This window comes from Schistocerca gregaria, chromosome 9 (genome assembly GCF_023897955.1).
Source record: "Schistocerca gregaria isolate iqSchGreg1 chromosome 9, iqSchGreg1.2, whole genome shotgun sequence".
Taxonomy (NCBI): domain Eukaryota; kingdom Metazoa; phylum Arthropoda; class Insecta; order Orthoptera; family Acrididae; genus Schistocerca; species Schistocerca gregaria.
In genome coordinates this window covers 236,196,493-236,212,110 of record NC_064928.1, presented here as the reverse complement: position 1 = coordinate 236,212,110, position 15,618 = coordinate 236,196,493, and the positions used below count along the sequence as shown (strand labels likewise).

Below are 15,618 nucleotides of genomic sequence, written 5' to 3'. Positions count from 1 at the left end.
ACTACTCCTCATTACCTTCGTCTTTCTCCGATTTACTCTCAAACCATACTGTGTGCTCATTAGACTGTTCATTCCATTCAGCAGATCATTTAATTCTTCTTCACTTTCACTCAGGATAGCAATGTCATCAGCGAAACGAATCATTGATATCCATTCACCTTGTATTTTAATTCCACTCCTGAACCTTTCTTTTATTTCCATCATTGCTTCCTCGATGTACAGATTGAAGAGTAGGGGCGAAAGGCTACAGCCTTGTCTTACTCCCTTCTTAATACGAGCACTTCTATCTTGATCGTCCACTCTTATTATTCCCTCTTGGTTGTTGTACATATTGTGTATGACCCGTCTCTCCCTATAGCTTAGAATCTTGAACATCTTGCACAATTTTATATTGTCGAACGCTTTTTCCAGGTCGACAAATCCTATAAACGTGTCTTCATTTTTCTGTAGCCTTGCTTCCATTATTAGCCGTAACGTCAGAATTGTTACCCATGGTTTCTTCGCAGCTACCTTCTTTGTACCTATGTTTTCCTTCCCAACTTCTGTGATGGCCCTTTTTAGAGACGTCCATTCCTCTTCAACTGTGTTGCCTACTGCGCCATTCCATATTGCTGTATCTAGAGCGTTAGAGAACTTCAAACGTATCTCGTCATTCCTTAGAACTTCCGTATCCCACTTCTTAGCGTATTGATTCTTCCGACTAATGTCTTTAACTTCAGCCTACTCTTCATCACTACTTTATTGTGATCTGAGTCTATATCTGCTCCTGGGCACGCCTTACAATCCAGTATCTGATTTCGGGAATCTCTGTCTGACCATGATGTAATCTAATTGAAATCTTCCCGTATCTCCCGGCCTTTTCCAAGTATACCTCCCTCTCTTGTGATTCTTGAACAGGGTATTCGCTATTACTAGCTGAAACTTGTTACAAAACTCAATTAGTCTTTCTCCTCTTTCATTCCTTGTCCCAAGCCCATATTCTCCTGTAACCTTTTCTTCTACTCCTTCCCCTACAACTGCAATCCAGTTGCCCATGGCTATTAGATTTTCGTCCCCCTTTACATACTGCATTACCCTTTCAATATCCTCATACACTTTCTCTATCTGTTCATCTTCAGCTTGCGACGTCGGCATGTATACCTGAACTATCGTTATCGCTGTTGGTCTGCTGTCGATTCTGATTAGAACAACCCGGTCACTGAACTGTTCAGAGTAACACACCCTCTGCCCTGCCTTCCTATTCATAACGAATCGTACCCCAGTTATACCATTTTCTGCTGCTGTTGATATTACCCGATACTCATCTGACCAGACATCCTTGTCTTCCTTGCACTTCACTTCACTGACCCCTACTATATCTAGATTGAGCCTTTGCATTTCCCTTTTCAGATTTTCTAGTTTCCCTATCAAGTTCAAGCTTCTGACATTCCACGCCCCGACTCGTAGAACATTATCCTTTCGTTGATTATTCAATCTTTTTCTCATGGTAACCTCCCCCTTGACAGTCCCCTCCTGGAGATGCGAATGGGGGACTATTCCGGAATCTTTTTCCAATGGGGAGATCATCATGACAATTCTTCAACTACAGGCCACATGTCCTGTGGATACACGTTACGTGTCTTTAATGCAGTGGTTTTCATTGCCTTCTGTATCCTCATGTCGTTGATCATTGCTGATTCTTCCGCCTTTAGGGGAAATTTCCCACCCCTGGGACAAGAGAGTGCCCTGAACCTCTATCCGCTCCTCCGTCCTCTATGACAAGGCCGTTGGCAGAATGAGGCTGACTTCTTATGCTGGAAGTCTTCGGCCGCCAATGCCGATTATTTATCAAAATTTAGGCAGTGGCGGGGACCGAACCCGGGACCGAAGACGTTTTGATTATGAATCAAAGACGCTACCTCTAGACCACGGGTACAGTAGTCGTGCGAAGGTTAAAGAATGTGAACTACTCGTTGTTGAGATGAATGTCGTTACACGTATTGCCAAATGCATTGAGGTTGACGGACTTCATTTTAAGCATTTATTGCATTAATGTGGTATTTACAGGTAATCACGCTGTAGCAACATGCGTTCTCAGAAATGATAAGTTCTCATAGGTACATGTATCACATTGGAACAACCCAAATAAAATGTTCAAACGTACGTAGTTCTGTATTTTAATTTAAAAAACCTACCTGTTACCAACTGGTAGTCTAACATTGTGAGCTGTATGTTTGTGACTATTACAGCACAATCTATCACAAAGCGAAAAAAATGGTCAACTAAAGCATTCATATTTCTTTACATACTGCACGAATATGTAATATAAATAGGGGTTCCTATTTAAAAAAACGCAGTTGATATCCGTTTGACCTATGGTCGCGCCATCTAGCGGGCCAACCATAGCGCCATCTGGTTTCCCCCTTCAAACTAGACATGTTTCTTTCTTTGTAGTTTTTTTGTTTGGCGCTTATTTCGTGAGATATTTGGCCCGCTCACGATCAGTGGACCGCTCTGTATAAAATCCAGGTTTGCAATTTTTTGTAACAAATAATGTTCCATCTTCAATAATCAGCCATGAACTGTAAAGTCCACCGTGGCCATAAGAAACTTAACAGTGTATACACGGTGTCTATAAAATCCCACAACCATTTAAAATCAAAAGTAGGAAACTATGAGGTTTGTTGTAATACGTTTAGCAGCTCTCAAAGAATTTCTTATTTGCCATTTGTTGCAGACTAACGTGGAGTGCACCACAATGGTGACAGAACACTAGAAGCCGCAATGTGTCATCTCGTTTGTAGAATACAAATCTGGGCCGGTACTGGTACTGAATATTGACCCCAGTATGGGACGGCACCACCAGCAGTAAAAAGCATAGTGAGGTGGTTCAAGGACTTCGAAGAGACAGGCAGTCTCAAAGATCTTCCTCGAAGTGGATGACCCGCTGTGTCTCAAACACGTGTTGACAGAGTGCAAACTGCATTTCAGAGTAGCCTCCAGAAGTCAATTCGCCGTGCTTCATGCGAATTTTAGAAAGCAAGATCGACTGTTTATGAGATGCAACATAAGCTGTTACGCCCTCTGTGTACATAACACAAATCGTCCAAGCATTGCAGTCAAACTATCGTCCTGTGGTATGGATTCGTGTGTTTCGCGCTGGCCTCCATACATGCTGACAATGAATACCTGAAAAAATGCCTGTTTTCAAATGAAGAAGCTTTCCACTCTCTTCAACATCTGAATCGCCACACAATTACGATCTGAAGTTCAGAAAACCCATACAACATACGTGAACACATCCGTAATAGCCTGAAGCTTAATATTTGGTGTGACCTAATGTACACTACTGGCCATGAAAAACTGCTACACCAAGAAGAAATGCAGATGATAAACGGGCATTCATAGTACAAACATATTATACTAGAACTGACATGTGATTACATTTTCACGCAATTTGGGTGCATAGATCCTGAGAAATCAGTACCCAGAACAACCACCTCCGGCCGTAATAACGGCCTTGATACGCCTGGGCATTGAGTCAAACAGAGCTTAGATAGCGTGTACAGGTACAGCTGCCCATGCAGCTTCAAAACGATATCACAATTCATCAAGAGTAGTAACTGGCTTATTGAGCCAGTTGCTCGGCCACCATTGACCAGACGTTTTCAATCGGTGAGAGATCTGGATAATGTGCTGGCCAGGGCAGCAGTCGAACATTTTCTATATCCAGAAAGGCCCGTACATTACCTTCAACATGCGGTCGTATATTATCCTGCTGAAATGTAGGGTTTCGCAGGGATCGAATGAAGGGTAGAGCCAACGGTCGTAACGCATCTGAAATGTAACGTCCATATTCTGCTAGCAGTCATCGAATCACGACCAACGCGAGCAGCAATGTCGCGATATGATCAACCGCAATCCGACATTTATCAAAGTCGGAAACGTGATGGTACGCATTTCTCCTCCTGACACAAGGCATCACAACAACGTTTCACCAGGCACCGCCGGTCAACTGCTGTTTGTGTATGAGAGATCTGTTGGAAACTTTCGTCTTGTCAGCACATTGTAGTTGTCGCCACCGGTGTCAACCTTGTGTGAATGCTCTGAAAAGCTAATCATTTGCATATCACAGCATCTTCTTCCTGTCGGTTAAATTTCGCGTCTGTAGCACGTCATCTTCGTGGTGCAGCAATTTTAATGGCAAGTAGTGTAGAACGGAGCACAGTGGTGACATTTTCGAATAGGACAATGCTCAGCTACACGCGGCACGTGCCTCTGTGGACTGTCTGCGTGGCTTTGAGGTACTCCTATGGATAGAAAGATCCGCAGATATGTACCCGATAACACAGATGTGAATCCGTCTCGGGCATCAAATCTGTCCCAGTGCGAGTATCCATGATATCAAATACCGGTCAAAACAGTTGTGGGCCAGGAGAATACTTCGCTGTATTGTGACAGCCTGCTGGCCGCTATGGTCGAGCGGTTCTAGGCGCTTCAGTCCGAAACCGCGGGACTCCTACGGTCGCAGGTTCGAATCCTGCCTCGGGCATGGATGTGAGTGATGTCTTTAGGTTAGTTAGGTTTAAGTATTTCTAAGACTAGGGGACTGATGACCTCAGATGTGCTTAGTGCGATTTGAACCATTTGTGACAGCCCTACCACCCGAATCAGTACTGTTGAGGCTCTGAAAATTCATACAAATTTCTTCAACACAGCTCTAATAGCTCAAAGCTTAGTGTTTGAAGCGGGATGATGAACGATGGTGCACAGTGGTGACATGTTCGGACAGCACAACGCTCGGCTACATATGGCACGTGCCTCTTTGAACTGTCTGCGAGACCTTGAGGTACTACTGCGGGCCAAAGATTCGCAGATCTGTCCCTGATAGAAGACGTTTGGGTCTATCTTGAACATCAACTTCGTCCCATGCAAGTATTCGGGATATCAAAGACCGATCATAAAAGTTGTGGGGCAGCTTGGCTCAGGAGAAGACATTGCGGCCTTATAACAGCCTCCTCAACTGAATCAGTGTATGCGTCCAGGCCAGGACAGAGGGTGTGCAGCCGTACAGGTAAGTGGGTTCCTACTGCCAAGGTATTTGTTAATCTGTTTATTTTGCAGTCCCTGAAATAGCATCACAGACTGTTTCAGCCCATGAAGTTTCGCTTCGTTGCATCCCCCCCCCCTCTTCCCCCTTCTCTTCTGTGCTCCACTTTTTTTTTGTGCTAACCACATCTGCCACTGGCCTAGCGTTATCTTCTGAAGTGCTCATGTTTCTAAAGTGGTATAGCGAAAAGCATTTGTGCAGCCGCGATACAAAAATTTAATGTATCTCGCGTACACACTGTAACCGATTAATTAACACTGCAGTCGCTACGAATTTACTTCAAAACTGCATTTCATGTTCCTGATTGTTTCACAGCTTCTCATTAACTTTGAGCATTATCTTCATAACAAACATCCTCCTTATCTACATATGTGAAATTACTTGCACATCAATTGTATTTCTTGCCATAAACATCCTTATCGTAATCGCTTGCGATATCTTGCCTCGCAATGTTCAAAGGTGGCGTTTGTTCTAGGTGTGTCTCCCTGATGTGATTACTAATCACTGCCTGATAAGTTCCTTCCCGCGTTTATAGTTTTCTCTGGAAAGCTGGGAGATATTTGATCTTTTGGGTTAGACGTTCAGGGTGTCTCCAAACTTTAGGGTCAAAATTATACAGACCACAGAGTATTTTGAAACGGGAACTAAATGGTCGTAAATGTTGAGTGAGCAATGTGTTTTTGAGGCGCTTATTTGGAAACATATTGCAGAAGGAACAAGTGGATGTCGCACAGACGTTTGTGTACAGGCTGTCCATAAAGTCCCGCTATCATTTCGAAAAATTATAACGTGGAAACTCTTATTATAGATAGAGCATCGTGGTGTTTTCGTAGTACGTTTCGCAGCCCTCGAAGGTATTTTGTGTTATACTACAACTGTCTATTTATCACCAAGACGCGTTTTGAAGGTTTAAACCTCTATCATCAGGTGGGTTTGCATTTGTTAGTATGACATACGTGGGTGTTGTGTTACGATTTTGGAGGAACTTGTGCCACAATCTACTGGAGAAACAAAACACTATTTAAGAACATGTTTTTGCGTTTTTTTACTAAAAACTAAACGTAAAACAAATAATATAGAATACCTCCAGTGGTCACAGATTACTGTCACTGCCGTAGCACATCATGCGTAAACTGTTGTTTTGAAAACAAAGATTGTGTCTGGAGACTATTAGGTGTAAACACAACATGTGTTGGAATATTTATTTCTAGTGGTCAAACATCCGATTCTGTCAAGATTATGTAGCTTAAATTTCATACTCGTTTACGCAATCAGGTGACATCTTGCAAACTTTAAGTGCAATACTTACGTTGCGAACAGTTGTAAAATTATACAGAAATAACAAATGTGGGTGGGATTTAGAGACAGGAATGAAATGCTGAAGGCGGAGGGAGAGAAAGAGAGAGAGAGAGAGAGAGAGAGAGAGAGAGAGAGAGAGAGAGAGAGGAAGGAATGATTGGATGAGAGCAAATTTTACAAAGCAGAAGGTTCTTAAGATTGTATCTGTTACATGTAATATCTATTTAAAGGTATGCATCTTCCTGGCAGATTAAAACTGTGTACCGGACCGAGACTCGAACCTTTGCCTGTCGCGGGCAAGTGGTTCAAAAGTAAAGTTTGGAACGTAGGAGACGAGGTACCTGCCGAAGTAAAGCTGTGAGGACGGGGCGTGAGTCGTGCTTGGGTAGCTCAGTTGGTAGAGCACTTGCCTGTGAAAAGCAAAGGTCCCGAGTTCGAGTCTCGGTCCGGCACACAGTTTTAATCTGCCAGGAAGTTTCATATCAGCGCACACTCCGCTGCAGTGTGAAAATGTCATTCTGGTATTTATAAGTACACTGTGTATGTCCAGAACCCAGTAAATATGCATCTCTGACCACTGGTTCCCTAACTTAATGCAGCCAGTCATGGACACATTATCATCTGTTTCAATTTGACCCTAAAACTTTGGACATCCTGTATAGTTACCATCCTCCGTCTTCAAGCCTGACGTCTAAGATATGATTCATGAAGTTAGCAGATAACTCTCGCTGACAGACACGTTCCCGATCATCTGTGAGGAGCAAGAGGTCTGAACACTATTGGATTACACCACCGGAAAATATAGCTGCTGGTTTCATTGAAGAATGGCCCATGTGTAGAACACAAACAGGGATTGCAAGGTGGAAAAAGGCCATATGCAGAGGTGGGATTATTGGACAACATCAACCCTTTGTGACTGTGGAGTTCAAGAAGCTGCGCAGCACTTATACTGATGTAGACTATGTCATGCGAGATGTACCATTAGCTTTAAATCTTTATGACCATTAATGTGTGTGTGTGTGTGTGTATGTACATATCTTGTATTGTTGTTGTTGTGGTCTTCTGTCCTGATAATGGTTTGATGCAGCTCTCCATGCTACTCTATCCTGTCCAAGCTTCTTCATCTCCCAGTACTTACTGTAAACTACATCCTTCTGAATCTGCTTAGTGTATTCATCTCTTGGTCTCCCTCTACGATTTTTACCCTCCACGCTGCCCTCCAACGCTAAATTTGTGATCCCTTGAAGCCTCAGAACATGTCCTACCAAACGGTCCCTTCTTCTTGTCAAGTTGTGCCACAGACTCCTCTTCTCCCCAATTCTATTCAATACCTCCTCATTAGTTATGTCATCTAGCCACCTAATCTTCAACATTCTTCTGTAGCACCAAATTTCGAAATCTTCTATTCTCTTCTTGTCCAAACTATTTATCGTCCATGTTTCACTACCATACATGGCTACACTCCATGCAAATACTTTCAGAAACGGCTTCCTGACACTTAAATCTATACTCGATGTTAACAATTTTTTCTTCTTCAGAAACGCTTTCCTTGCCATTGCCAGTCTACATTTCATATCCTCTCTACTTCGACTAACATCACTTATTTTTCTCCCCAAATAGCAAAACTCCTTTACTACATTAAGTGTCTTATTTTGTAATTTAATTCCCTCAGCATCCCCCGACTTAATTCGACTACATTCAATTATCCTCGTTTTGCTTTTGTTGATGTTCATCTTGTAACCTCCTTTCAATACACTGTCAATTCCGTTGTCAATTCCGTTCAGCTGCTCTTCCAGGTCCTGAGAGAATTACAATGTCATCGGCGAACCTCAAAGTTTTTATTTCTTCTTCATGGATTTTAATTCCAACTCCGAATTTTTCTTTTGTTTCCTCTACTGCTTGGTCAATATATAGATTGAATAACATCGGGGAGAGGCTACAAACCTGTCTCACTCCCTTACCGACCACATCTTCTCTTTCATGTCCCTCGACTCTTATAACTGCCATCTGGTTTATGTACAAATTGTAAATAGCCTTTCGCTCCCTGTATTTTACCCCTGCGATCTTTAGAATTTGAAAGAGAGCATTCCAGTTAACATTGTCAAAAGCTTTCTCTAAATCTACAAATGCTAGAAACGTAGGTTTGCCTTTCTTTAATCTTTCTTCTAAGATAAGTCTTAAGGTCAGTATTGCCTTACGTGTTCCAACATATCTTGTATGTTGGCATGAATAAATAAATAAATAAATACGCATACTAAAAATCTGCACTCCATATTGGAAAGAGCTTGCCTCAAAGCTTTGAACTGACAAAAGCCCTCGCGTATTGCACGTTTGTGGCAAGTGTCACAGTTGGGATGTCGCAATTTTTTTGTTATAGGAAAAAGGGGACAGCCTATACAGCATTTTAGGTTCTGTTCTATAGCTGACCATACTGTCGAGTCTCTCTTTAAAATGAAATGATGCTGCGGCGAATATTCGAAATGGCGCGCTAAAATGGAAGAGACATGAAAAATCATTGTATTTGGAACTACGGCTGGCAACAAATAAGAGATTTAGCAAACAGTGAAATATTTTTAAGGGCGAAGTATTTCGGCTTTTCCTTTTTGATTCCGCATGTTTAACCGTCTTTCATTTTTTTAACTAAATTATTAATGAGCTTAAGCATTTTCCCTCAGTTTTGTACTAGACAGTTTCCTGTTGCGACTACTTCAAAATAAGCACAGTCGTTTGCATATCTGTCTAATCCAGAGGCAATGGCTCAGAGTGTCGTATTGGAATCTTATCTGTCGGTAGAAACTGCTCGACACTTCTATACATTCAACGAATTGATTGGCAGCACGCTCCCACACAAGCGATTTAATCTGTCACTAACTGCGTAAGTGGATAGCCATAGAATCACATGAAATAGGCTGAACCATTGCTTCTACTATACTGTGTCTCGATGTTTTCAACGCATAACGCGGTTCTTTCTGGTATGGTAACTAGAATTAGATCTGTGTTATACTGAACTCTGAAGAATAACTTTTTTCCCTTTTGACGTATTTAGGTTCGCATCTGTACCAGAAACAATAGCTCAGCGTTTCCAATAAATAAATTATGAAAACAGGGCAAAACTATGACATTAAAAATTCAGCTCACAATGTAAAAAAATAGCTTTATAGATAATCACGCGATTATAGTAGTATATATATTTTTCTTTTCCTATTTATTCTTTGCATTCTTTCTTTCCACGTTTGTCCCATATGAAATTTAAAAAATTTTATGTACCATGTAGCGTCTAACTAGTAATGCTATAAAAATATACGAGCGCTGGAACTTTAATAGTGGCAACTATTTATTTACAGCTCGTCCTAAATAGACACGTCTTTCAAAGTTTTACTGACCTTTAAAGTAGTCACGAGCATTGTGTATAACCCGTTGCCAGGGAGGTGGAAGTCGGAGGATACTCTTAGCAGTGCCAGTTGTGTTGACAGTTCGAGCGTCGCGGTTTATTGCCCGACGAATTTGTAGCAGTTCTGAAGTGAATGTCGTGAAGTGTTTCCTTCAGTTCAGAAATCGAGTTGAACTCACGAGGGCGTAAGTCAGGGGAGTGCAGTAGGTGGTATAGCACTTAGCAGCCCCATCACTCAGACAAGTCAGTAACAGCTTGCACTGTACGTGCTTGAGCATTGTCCTGCAAAATGATGGTCAGGTCCTGCAGAAATTGTCATCTTTTCTGTCTCTACGTTGTGATTTTTGGAACACAACCTACAACCAGCTTAGAGACAGAAGTGATGACACTTTCTGCAGGACCTGACCATCATTCTGCAGAACAGTGCTCAAGCACGTACAGTGCAAGCTGTTACTGATTTGTTTGAGTGATGGGGCTGCTAAATGCTATACCACCTACTGCACTCCCCTGACTTAAGCCCCCGTTAGTTCAACTCGATTTCTGAACTGAAGGAAACACTTCACGGCATTCACATCAGAACTGCTACAAATTCGTCGGGAAATAGACCGCGCCGCTCGAACTGGCAACACAACTGTCACTGCTAAGAGTGTCCTACGACTTCCACCTCCCCGGCAACGGGTTTTACACAATGCACGTATCTATTTTGTACTAGTTGTAAATAAATGGTTGACACTGTTAAAGCTCCAACCCTCGTATAATATAACAGATCGTCGTCGCTATGTAGAAAGTGTTCTGGGAACATAAAATACTTCTGGGTTAATAATGTACACAAAACACTAAAGTTAATTTTGAAGTTATCTTTTGTTTCTTTATCATTCCTTGACCAAGAAGTATTTCGAGTATGCACTGGTGTTAATAAGCTTTACATTTCATTCTTTCATATTATATTGGTGTTAACTACGCCGCATGCAATAGTGAATGTGAGATTATGGCGAACTGATTAACACGCGTTTGCCTATTCTCAGTGACGAACTGGAAGTAACTTCTTTGCCATCGTCTCCGTCTTCGAAAAGAGAGACACAAAGAAATGCGTAGGGGTTAATGTCAATCTTTGATCTACTATACATAGGTGGTGAAATGAATTTTATATTTACATTTCGATACGACTTGTTCCTACATTGCAGGCAGAAAAGGAAAACAGAGATACTACAGGGTCTTAGTCTGACGTTGGCGACACAGATATACCTATTCAGTGTATGTTTTTGAAATGTCTGGTGTTGTCATTGAAAACTATATATCAGCATCTGTAAGACTACAAATCATACGACAAAGATACTGGCCTGAGATTTTCAACTGCTACAAAAAGAACATGTCTAAGGGTATAACAGAAACTGAAAACTTTCTGTCGCGATTTCCTTCACGTTCTACGATAACCGATTTTAAATTAGAAAGACACTGAAAAATCCCATACATAGGCGCATCTCCTGTGTTGTCATTACAATAAAGATCTTTCGATAGCTCACTCATGTCCTGATGTCCAAGCTGTGCTCGAAATGAACTCAGAACAAAATACGCTAGTGGAATGACCGCAGATGGCGTTTATTACGAAATTTTCCGTACAAAAACTTTCAGATTGACTGAAAGTAATAAAACGACTTTTGTCCTTACCTGGTAACGAATTCGCAAACGACTACGCCAACTTTGGAGACGAGCCCCCGGTTTTAAAGTGCGTGATCTACCAGACGATAAGATAGCACCTGGTGAATGCGCTACGTAACTCTGAATTACGTGAGACCTGTTTACGGTTCACATGTTGAGGCGTTACTGTTATCAGGGCCGGAGAACGGACTCTCACTTCGCAATTTTCCGATAGTCGGAAATGTCTGCCATATGAACAAAGGTTTCATTGAAGAATAAACATGAAGACATTTCTTTGCAAGCCTGTCACTCTAGAAACGCTTCCTAACTTTATTTTAGATTTCGTACGACAGAGAACTTCCTCATAGCACAACTGAATAATTTAAGGTGGTGCTAACATTGACTACACTAAGACTATAGAAACTATAAACCTCACAGTAGGTCTAATGCAGCTGCTCATTATATTTGTATGTGAACTTCACTTCATAGATGTAATTCGTGCAATGTAAATGTGTTTGCACTTCATATCCTACAACATCAGATTAATTGAAAAGGTTTGAGCTAGCATAATAGCAAAACCTCGAAGTCTCCCTCATTGCAACCACGTGCCTTGAAATTTCGCTACAACACTAACTTACCTTACTAGCCGAAAATTTAATCTTCTATACGATAATAATTGTCGTATCTGTCTGTTTGAACACACTAATCTCCAGAGCTACCAGGTAAATTTTCATTGGGGTTTCCACATGTAATTTAAGCTTAGCGTGTGGCAACTATAGACTTCATTTTACTAAACTCGAATCACGAAAAAACAAGAGATCGTGATTTCAAGTTTTATCTAAAATCGTCAGCTCAGACGGACGTCTGCTCGGATGTTCAATCACCACGGTATAGTATACCAAAGAGCCAATAGATCGCACGGTTAGTATCGTAGTAGATACACAAGAGATCCAAGGGTTGGTGCTTTAGGTTCTCTTCTTTTCTTTAGCTCAGTGACGGATGTATTTTCGGAAGCTTGCATCAGTGTCAGTATTAAGTGCCGCGGTCTTATCGTTACGAATACAAACTACCAGTGAATTTACTTGGCTAGGACATATGGACTTATTCATTTCTTTTGGTGTATTAAAAGCATAACGAGATTGCTTTCGTTCCTTTGACAGGTTTTATTTATGTTTGATTTCTTTAGCAGAAAACTTTTTTATTTCAGAGATAGGGAAAGTAATATCAAGACAGTCCTTTCTCTGTACAAATTTAAAGCAATTATGCATTTGAGAGCAAATAGTACTGTCCAACTGAATAGCGATATACCCAATTAGGTGGGGAACTGAATGTCATGACAGTCCCTTCACTATAAATATTTAAAAGAATAATGCACGCGAAAGCAAATAGTACCGTCCAAATGAATAGAGATGTGCGCAATTAGATTACGAAAAATACGATGATTATCATCTACACAGGAAGCGGCTCAAGTTATCCGGAAAAGATCCTATAAGTGCTGGACGCATTTTACACAATAAATTGCCACCCAGAATAAAATGCATTGAAAAGACATCTGTTTTCAGAAAGGGATTAAAAGGTTATTTAATCTCCTTAGCCCTATTTAGTTTAAATGAATAACTGGAAGCTAAACAGTAGAGAGGATCTTGTTCAAGCAGGTAAGCCTTCATAAAAATGTGTGTCCAGTAACCAGTAAGTACAAATGTAAAACACATTTACTGACTTATTATATAAGAATGATCCTGCTGCTTGCCCTTTTTTGTTTGTTTCAGCTTCCCTGAAAGACACGTTGCTATAAAGTGAGGCTGCCGGAGTGTAAGTTGGCAGAGATTACACAGCGCAGGGTGTACAGTACTGTAGTGTGATGGAGAAAGCGTAATATTGTGAAAATGTGAAGATGAACAACTGATTCTTGTGTTGTCTGAAAAGTCTTCGTTTCCGTCTATTTATGTTGAAGATACTTTCCTATAGTGATTGAGTATTTATCATAGAGTAATAATTTACATTTTGCTTAATTATGTACGTCAATTTCATGTGATATATATGTAGATACCACACGATGAAATCAGTAAGTCAGTAAATTCATATTATCTTATCCAAGTAAATTCATATTATCTTATCCAAGTAAATTCAATGTTAGTTTGTTTTCGTAAACATAAGATTGAGGTGCTTAATTCTGTCATTGACATAAACTTTAGAAAATGTTTCTATTTTATTTATTTATTTCTTAATCTATCGGTAGACAGTTTTCATTTTAATTGTATAGATGTGGCCACGGTATACACTATATATACCTCAGTTTTATCTATTTACTTCTTAATCCACCTGTCCTACAGGTGTGAGGTATTTTGTTAAGTTTATGTCAGTGACAGAATTAAGCATCCCAATCTTATCATTACAAATACAAATTGACATTGAATTTACAGGGCTGAGACAAACGAATTTACTGATTTCACTTTGTGTGTTAAAAACTTAAAGGCACTGCTTTGCTTCTTTCGCTAGGTTTTATTCATAATCTTTGCTAGGAAAAACAGATTTGTGATGAATTCTTCTCGGGTTACCAGCAGAATGGTGGCGTCGTCTTGTCGCAACGTTTCGATGAGTTTCGTACCCATTTTCTTCTAGCGAAGTGTGACTTCGCCAGATGATGACGGGTACGAAACTCATCGAAACGTTGCGACAAGACGACGCCACCACTCGGCTGATAACCCTAGTAGAATTCATCATTGGAATACGCCTAGAAAGACTGCAATCGCATAAAACGGATTTATTAAGTTTGCTTTGTGATTTGCGTGCCTAATCATTGTATGAGTAAAAATACCTCGAAAACGATCGTGTCTTTCTGAATACAACAGAATATCTGAAAGACTAAGAACGTGCAATGTCAAGAATCTAATGAAGATTATGAGCTGAGACTTGCTGCAGCTCGAGAACATCAGGCTTTAACTCGGTCTCTGGTAACTGCTCGAAAGCGAGGAGTGACATAGCTCTGATCGAAAGCATCATGCATTATCTCCCTCCTCAGAAACCTCCACTCACCGAGGCTTAGTGACCTCTCTCCTAAGCAGCATCGGAAACGTAAATTTTGATGTGTAGTGGCGTAGGCGAGCGAGATTATATACCCTCAATCCCGCTTGTGACTAACAATTTACCGTTTCACTTTAAATGCGTGCAATTCCTGGTGAGTTTATATTACGCCACGACCATAAGAAAGCACGAGGTCATATGCCACGTGTTGCAGGTGTGGACCTTAGTTGCTTTTCGCACGCCCAGCTCTGTGTGACTCTCTCTTGGCTCAGGCGCCTTATCACAGTTCGCGTGGCTCTCCCCGTCGGAGATTCGAGACCCTCGCGCATCGGTGTGTGTGTGTGTGTGTGTGTGTGTGTGTGTGTGTGTGTGTGTGTGTGTGTAGTCCTTAAAAATGGTTCAAATGGCTCTGAGCACTATGGGACTTAACATCTTAGGTCATCAGTCCCCTAGAACTTAGAACTACTTAAACCTAACTAACCTAAGGACATCACACAACACCCAGCCATCACGAGGCAGAGAAAATCCCTGACCCCGCCGGGAAATGAACCCGAGAACCCGGGCGTGGGAAGCTGTGTAGTCCTTAGCGTAAGTTAGTTTAAGTTAGATTAAGTAGTGTGTAAGCCTAGGGACTGATGACCTCAGAAGTTTGGTCTCATAGGAACTTATCACAACTTTCCAGTTGCCTCTCTCTTGTGTTAGTGAAGTTCTTTCTTCACATCCCCAATCACACTACTTCAGATGGTGTATACAAAGAAGCTTTATAAGTCAAAAATAAATTCCACACGTATGAAATGTCGGGCACAGCTGTAAATAAATACCATGGAAATGGCGGGTTTCTTAGCTAGTTGATAAATGAGAAAATGCCCTCACTGCCTCTGAAGGACGTAATTCTTATGTGAACAAATGAAAAGATTTGAATAAAAATGAGAGGAGTGGAAAATATGTTTGTAATAACCCCAAATTATAAGAGTACTAAATATACAGGGTGTTACAAAAAGGTACGGCCAAACTTTCAGTGTACATTCCTCACACACAAAGAAAGAAAATTTGTTATGTGGACATGTGTCCGGAAACGCTTACTTTCCATGTTAGAGCTCATTTTATTACTTCTCTTCAAATCATATTAATCATGGAATGGAAACACACAGCAACAGAACGTACCAGCGTGACTTCA

The 15,618-nt window shown here is 41.0% G+C and overlaps 1 protein-coding gene and 1 non-coding gene across 3 annotated transcripts in view; one reads left to right on the top strand and one right to left on the bottom strand.

Moving 5' to 3' along the window:
• Positions 1-15,618, bottom strand: part of LOC126292249 (luciferin sulfotransferase-like) — a 165,634-nt gene that overhangs the window by 58,727 nt on the left and 91,289 nt on the right. The window contains exon 1 of one of the 2 annotated variants that reach the window (XM_049986147.1): positions 11,448-11,527. The exons of the other annotated variant lie outside the window; for it this stretch is intronic. The gene's annotated coding sequence lies outside the window, so the exon portion shown is untranslated. Of the gene's footprint in view, positions 1-11,447; positions 11,528-15,618 lie in introns of those variants that run through there. 2 annotated transcript variants of the gene reach the window in all.
• Trnah-gug (transfer RNA histidin (anticodon GUG)) lies at positions 6,767-6,841 on the top strand. The gene has a single exon. It is a non-coding gene; the product is annotated as a tRNA-His (tRNA).